Raw genomic sequence first — 7,190 nt, forward strand, 5'->3', positions numbered from 1 at the left:
AACAAAACCCAGACACATATACCTTCCAGTTTGGTTTCACACAGTTCTACCCTACAGACAGTTCCACAGGCAAGAAAAGGGAACCTCTGTGAATCCAAATAGCCGGATTTTCACGAATAGAACAGAGCATGGAACAGTTTTTAACTCCGTGATAAGGTCCCAGAAATAATTCATGCTCAGTCAACTTGTAATCTTAGCACTACTACCAACTGTCTCACGAGGGCATATCATTTGAGATACATGAAATACCCTTCCTGGGGCTGTATCATGCTTTATGGAGGTTGATTAGCTACCTGACTGGATTATCCACTCAACTATATCACTGTTTGGGGTAACGGAAACAACGTTGCAGACATAAAACAGCTTACTTTCCATATTACTGTTGAGAATTTTTGAGTGGATTACCGACTTCTCGCTACTTCAGTACCGTTTTATGCTCTATGAAGTGTAGTAAAATGCAACATGTTAAGTGGAGAGACGCTTCAGGATTTTCTCCCAACACGATGAGGTGTATGTGATTGCAACCTGACGATTTGTCTTACCGAAGTTCCAATAACATCCGTAACACTTGGCTCAGTATTACCTGTATAGTGCTCCCCAATAATGTCTTCGTCGAACTATTCGTTTGACCTTCATGGCTTTGTACATCATTTAGTTGTTTACCAAGTTTTATTCTGAGAAGCTTGGCGCTTTAGTGTTAGTAAGGATCTCAGCTTGATTTGTATAATGCCTAAAATCTTTCCCTTTGAAACATTCTTCCAAACCTGTATTTCTTATGGTCTCCATGATGCTCCAATATTGATCAGTTGATAATCCTACACAGTTCTGAGGCCGGAAAAGCATTGCGAAGGGAGGTTTTAACAACTGTGGTAGAACTATGGATTGGTCTTGTTCCATATCAACTGTCAGCTGAGAACCATGATGACTTTGTTTGCGGCGTGATTAATGTAGTATATGGGGGAGAAGACAGAAACGTTTGCAACTGATAGTCAGTCAATCAAGAACGAAAAGTCTAGTCTGAATAGTCTATCAACCTGATCAGTCATTTAATGTCCTCCATGTGTTCAATGAGTCCCATAGTACGGTTAGTATACATTATTTGCTTGTTAAACCAACCGCATGATTCTAGATCATCCTGCATGTGACTTCGAGATGAAGTAATATTGATAGCGCTTGAAGGATCTGTTATTCGTGTTGACGACTGCTTGTTTTGGGCCATGATATATTGTTTCAATCAGATACTTGGTGCCGTTAGACCTGAATCAGCACTAATTAGACTCCTTTGAGTTAACTCTATCAAAATTATTTGAAATTATACCCCTGGAGTGACATCTGGCGTACATCACTATTCCACCTCCTTTATGGCTTTCACTGCCACACATTATTAAAGTCATTCCTTGCACGCTCTGTTCATCATCCTTAATAAGTAGGGAGAGCCCGGTTTCAGATAGAATTATGATCATCATTTCAAACCGGAAGCATATGTTACTAAGCTCTCCTATTTTACTTCAGTCGCTTTACATTGATATAAAGTTAAATACTTATTTTTATACCATTTATCCATATTTCTTTATAGCACCATCTGTTTGAAGGGTCGCAAACAGATTTTAGCACGGAGCAGTTTGGCTAATTTCTTGATAATTAACCGATTAGAGGCTTTGCTCGTGAGATGGGTTCGCTCAGTGCGACAAAGCCCTCGGCGCCTTGTATCACAATCTATTAATGAAGGCCAACTTGCCTTGTTCAACCGATCTATGTCAGCTTTCACATCACCGAATGGGACACTGTGATAAATGCCTTGTGTTTTACCACTTCTGAAGGACGCCTTTTATGTTATTCCTTGAAACTCATGGCTATCATGCAAGAAAATCTTATGTCTGGGAGATTTTGTGGTCGCTAAAATCGCGTTTCATTAATCGCCACGGTTATTTTTAAGCGGCTCAATAACGTCTGCTTCTACTGTATGCCGGCTGCATGTTCTTCATCTGAACTACAAGCGCCAAAATGGTTCAAATGGTTTTGGACGGAATGGAAGAAGCTTTGGCTCATCGAGCTTCCGTGTCTAGAAGCAGTGCATCACCAATACCTTCGGGCAGGAACCTAGGTATACTATCGATAAAGGGGAAAGAAGAATCCGGGTCCCTCAATAACAAACATGCTGGTTAGTTACTCAGTGATTTGCGGAAACTTCCTTTAGTCTATTATTTCGATCATGATCTGTCATGAACCAAATTAATATGCCGGGACCATTTGATAGATGATTGCTACAACACAGAAGAGTTCCACATTGCGATATCTGGAGAGCACCAGGTGACTCTATGTGGAAGGAGTCATCCTAAGAGTTGGTCTTACTCTGTGCAAGCTGGTCAGTTTGGATTTGGTGGTACTTATATCAAAAAGGTTCCATCATTCGCAGTTGGGCTATTTATTGTGAGTGTTACTGCTTTACTTTAAACTAATTGCCAACATCGAAGATTAATGACTCATATACTTATGCCTGTTACACCTCATGGAGGAGCATAGGCCGCACACTAGCATTCCCCACCCAACTCCATCCTGAACAATCTTGCCAGCTGTTCCCAGTTGCTTTCAATTCACTTCACGTCTCCTTCCAACTCACGACGCGGTGTATCCTTAACTTCCCCATTTTTCCGTTTCCCTTAACAATTGCAAGTAAGTGCTTACTATGTGATACTCTTTGACAATTTTTGCGATGTGAATTCCACCTAGTCATCTTGAATGGAACACGAACCATAGTTGCGGTTACTTCCGTGTCTGACTTCAGTGCTCCAGCTGCTATACTGTCAGGTGCTGCTGCTTTCTCACTATTGATTTGTCTGATGGCCATCCTGATTTTCTTGATCGTTGGTGGAGTGGAAGCTATAGGAAGGTCTGTGTGCGCTACTACGACGTCTGTTGTATTTAATGGAGCTGGTCTATTTGAGAGATGCTCGAAGTGCATCACCCATCTGTTACTACGTTCTGGCATTTCGGTAATTGCTTTACTTTATTTGTACTTGACCAGTCTCTAAGGTTTACTATATTTTCTCGAAAGTCTCTTCATATAACCACATATTTGTTTCATATTTTCCTCGCTTGCAGCTTTTCCACAATCGTTGTTGATTACTCCATCAATTTATGCTACTTGGCTCAAATGCTCTTCTTCACTTCCTTGTTTGCATCTAAATATTCAGATTGGAATTCAATCTTGTCTATTTCCCTTCAGGAAGCTAGCGGTGGCTTCGTGTCGCAGTTTGGTGATGTCCGTAACGTGTGTCCTATCCACTTCCAGTGTCTTTTCCTAGTATCTTCTTCAACTGAAAGCTGGATTGTTCTATCCTCCAGTAGACTGTTGCTGATGGTATCCTGTCAACGGACATTGCGAATCTTGCGTAGATAACTGTTTTATATATATCTATATGTTTTTTAAATGATAGTTGTAGTCGCAAATCTTTCGCCATTCTCGTTCCTTTCTCCCAGTCAGCCCGTATCGTCCCATGATATATTAATACCCGGTGTTGTCCATTACGACCCTGGTGTTTATGTCTATCATCAGTATGATCAGCTTCTTTCCTGATTGTTTCGCTATGATCGATTGTAGACTGTCGTAAAACTGATGTTTGTCATCGTCATTGCTGTTATTGGTGGATGCATAACATTGGGTAACACTCACTGTGATCCCTTACTTCTTTGTTTAGAAGGTTGTTTTGATGATTCTGGGTTCATGAGATTCCCATCCTATAAGTATCTTCATTTGGACAATATCAGAGCAACTCCCTGAGTGTGTGGGGCATTTCTGTCCTCGTGTCCCAAATACAGCAGCATCTTAACCGAATCTAATCTTATCTGTCCAGCTTCGGTCCAATGGTTTTCACTGATTCTGAGAACTGCCAAGTTGTATCTCCTCATTTTCACAGCTATTAGATTGGTCCTCCCGTTCTCTCACATTGTCCGGACATTCCATGTACCCACACTAGTTGTTGCTCTGGTTGTCTGAAGGGAGATCGACCTCATGACTTCAGGAGAATCTCGGTTTTCACTATGAGGCGTCATAATTCTTCCGAATGAACATCCTTCAACTCGAAGAACCGAGTTTAAACGGCTTAAATTGTATGTTCTGGTTAGCGAGTTTTAGTAAGGTTGTTTTCTACAGGATGGGGTTACTGGCACCATGCCCTAACCTCCTTGGTTACCCTGGCTTGGGACGGATAGTAGCCCTAGAAGCTCTACAGGCGGAGTTAACATATTGTTTCACGCGTTATCTGAACAGCCTTTAAGTAAGTATGAGGTCAACCTAAACTCATATGAGTCGTTGCCATATTTGATTTACCTTGTAAATTATTTCTCTCAAACGAAAGAACGACAGCTGAACCTCTACATAAATGCGGGGATATCTGAACACTCTAAATAGACGACATGGACTTCAACTAGCTGAACTATGGGAACTATTGATTAATAAGTAAATTATTCATAGGGCTGCGGAGACTATTGAGGTTTCTTGAGATCACAAACCAATCTGAGTTAGGAAGTCATCATAGTTGAGTTTAAGCGTAACCGATGAGCGAAAGATACCCACCGAAGACGGAGATGATTGTGCAAAATGGTGGATTAATTAGTCTCATGTTTTCAGTGGTTGTCCAACTTAAGTAGGTTCGTGGTTTCAAACAAATATAAGTGAAGTCCATTTATCCTTTTTGCCAAATAATTTGCGGATAAAAACAATGTACATCTATCTGTTTTATTCAGTTCTTATATTTGGACCTGACTCGATCAATCAACCTGCCTAATAAAACAAAGCAAAAATGCACCAGTTAATTTATCTACTAATTCTCATTTCATATCAGACATTCAGTCACAACGTAGACCGTCGTACGTTCGTACGTCAGCTCGAGTTGCAATGCCACATTAGCACAGAAATGCAGTTGTCGATTCAAATCCTATAGTGGTGGAGGTAGTAAGAGTATAAGCAGTAATCAGGAAAATTAGGGTTTGGAGATGTTATTCAAAGAGTATAATACAGTGAAATAAATCTGGGAAGAGAAAAGAAAGAGACAAAGAGGAATCAGGAGATCAAAATTTGGGAGAACACAAAGAGTGGATGCACCTGCACCATTGCAAACGATTTTGAGCCATGTCATTCAGGGTCTCTAACCATCGGTTGCTATCATCTCGCGGTCCCCAATCAGGTAGTCTACACCTACCAACATGACTCAGTCCACTTGTCAGTGACTTCATGGATTTGTGCCATGTTTTAGTTTGGCCGCCCCTAGCTTTCTTCTAACCTACTCCTATACCACTGAACACCGCACGTCGAGGCAGTCGGTCGTTGGGCATACGTAACACGTGTCCCAGACATTTCAACTGATAAGGTTTCACCACTTCATCAATGGATTTGCCATCCCTACCTAGTACCCGTTTCCTAACAACTGAGTTACTTACTCGATGGTCCCAGGATATACGAGCAATGTTTCGAAGATACCTATGATCAAACAGTAGTAACCTACGAATATCCTCTACTCTTACCGGCCATGTTTCACAGCGGTAAATTAGGACGGAATGTACTGCTGCGCAGTAAGCTTGTCCTCTGTTTGGTAGACGGATATCTCGCCTACGCCATAAATGGCGCAATTTGGCAAAGGCTAGTCCAGCCTTCTGTGTCCGTGCTGTGATTTCATAACACACCAGAGCACAAGAGTTGATCAGATTACCAAGGTAAGTGAAGTGGTCAACAATCAGTGATTGAGACCAGTTAGATGGGATTACATCCAGCTCCCAAATCCTACCTAAGACCTCAATCAGTCTCATTGCTAATACTGGACCCCATTGACAAGTTTGATATGTGACTGACCACAGTCTAGATCCACATATGGTCAATGGTTTTTTCATCTCAGATCTGCATATACACATAATCATTTCTTTTCTTATGTTTATTTCGATTCGCTTCACACCTCATGACTTGTAATCACATTCTAAAAATTCCATATTCAACATCTTAATATCACTAAACAATGCTTTCATTCATAGTTGATTTGTAAATTCTATTTGTGATTGATAATATTGACTTTAGTTTATTTTCTTGAAGTAGATTAAATAAGAAACCTAGGCAAAATGTTGAATTTATTTAAAATTTCAATCTCTGAGAGTTTTATAAATATAATTCTATTTAAATACTCCCATGTTTCTTTCAAAACCTTTTTACATTTCTCCGAACAGAATGTATCCTCTAAAAACCTAAACCTACAAACATAAAAAAATTAATTAAGTTTTGTCACTGTGTGGATGCAGTAGATGCCCAACTTCGAGACCAACAAGCTGGATTCCGAAAGGATCGGTCGTGCACAGACCAAATTGCAACACTACGGATCATCGTCGAACAATCAGTTGAGTGGAACTCGTCACTATACATCAACTTCATTGATTATGAAAAGGCATTCGACAGTGTAGATAGGAGGACATTATGGAAACTTCTTCGACACTACGGAGTTCCTGAGAAGATTGTCAATATTATCCGGAACTCATATGACGGACTACAGTGCAAAGTAGTGCATGGAGGACAGCTGACAGATGCATTCCAAGTAAGGACCGGAGTCAGACAAGGCTGTTTACTCTCTCCCTTCCTCTTTCTTCTGGTGGTCGACTGGATTATGAAGACCTCGACATCTGAAGGAAAACACGGAATACAATGGACAGCTCAGAACCAATTAGACGATCTGGACTTCGCAGATGACCTAGCCCTCCTATCACGTACACGTGAACAGATTCAGATAAAGACAGCCAATGTAGCAGCAGTCTCTGCATCAGTAGGCCTCAGCATACACAAAGGGAAAACCAAGGTCCTCAAATTCAAAGCGGAGAACAGCAATCCAATCACCCTTGATGGCGAAACTCTGGAAGATGTAGAATCCTTCACATATCTGGGAAGCATCGTCGATAGACATGGAGGTTCAGATGCAGACGTAAAGGCGAGGATTGGCAAAGCAAGGGCCGCATTCCTACAATTGAAGAACATATGGAACTCAAAACAACTTTCAACCAATATCAAAGTGAGAATCTTCAATACGAACGTCAAGGCAATTCTACTGTATGGAGCTGAAACTTGGAGAACTACAACAACCACAATCAAGAAAGTACAAGTATTTATAAATAGCTGTCTACGCAAGATACTCAACATCCATTGGCCGGATACCATC

Source organism: Schistosoma haematobium, chromosome ZW (genome assembly GCF_000699445.3).
Source record: "Schistosoma haematobium chromosome ZW, whole genome shotgun sequence".
In the NCBI taxonomy this organism is placed as follows: Eukaryota; Metazoa; Platyhelminthes; class Trematoda; order Strigeidida; family Schistosomatidae; genus Schistosoma; species Schistosoma haematobium.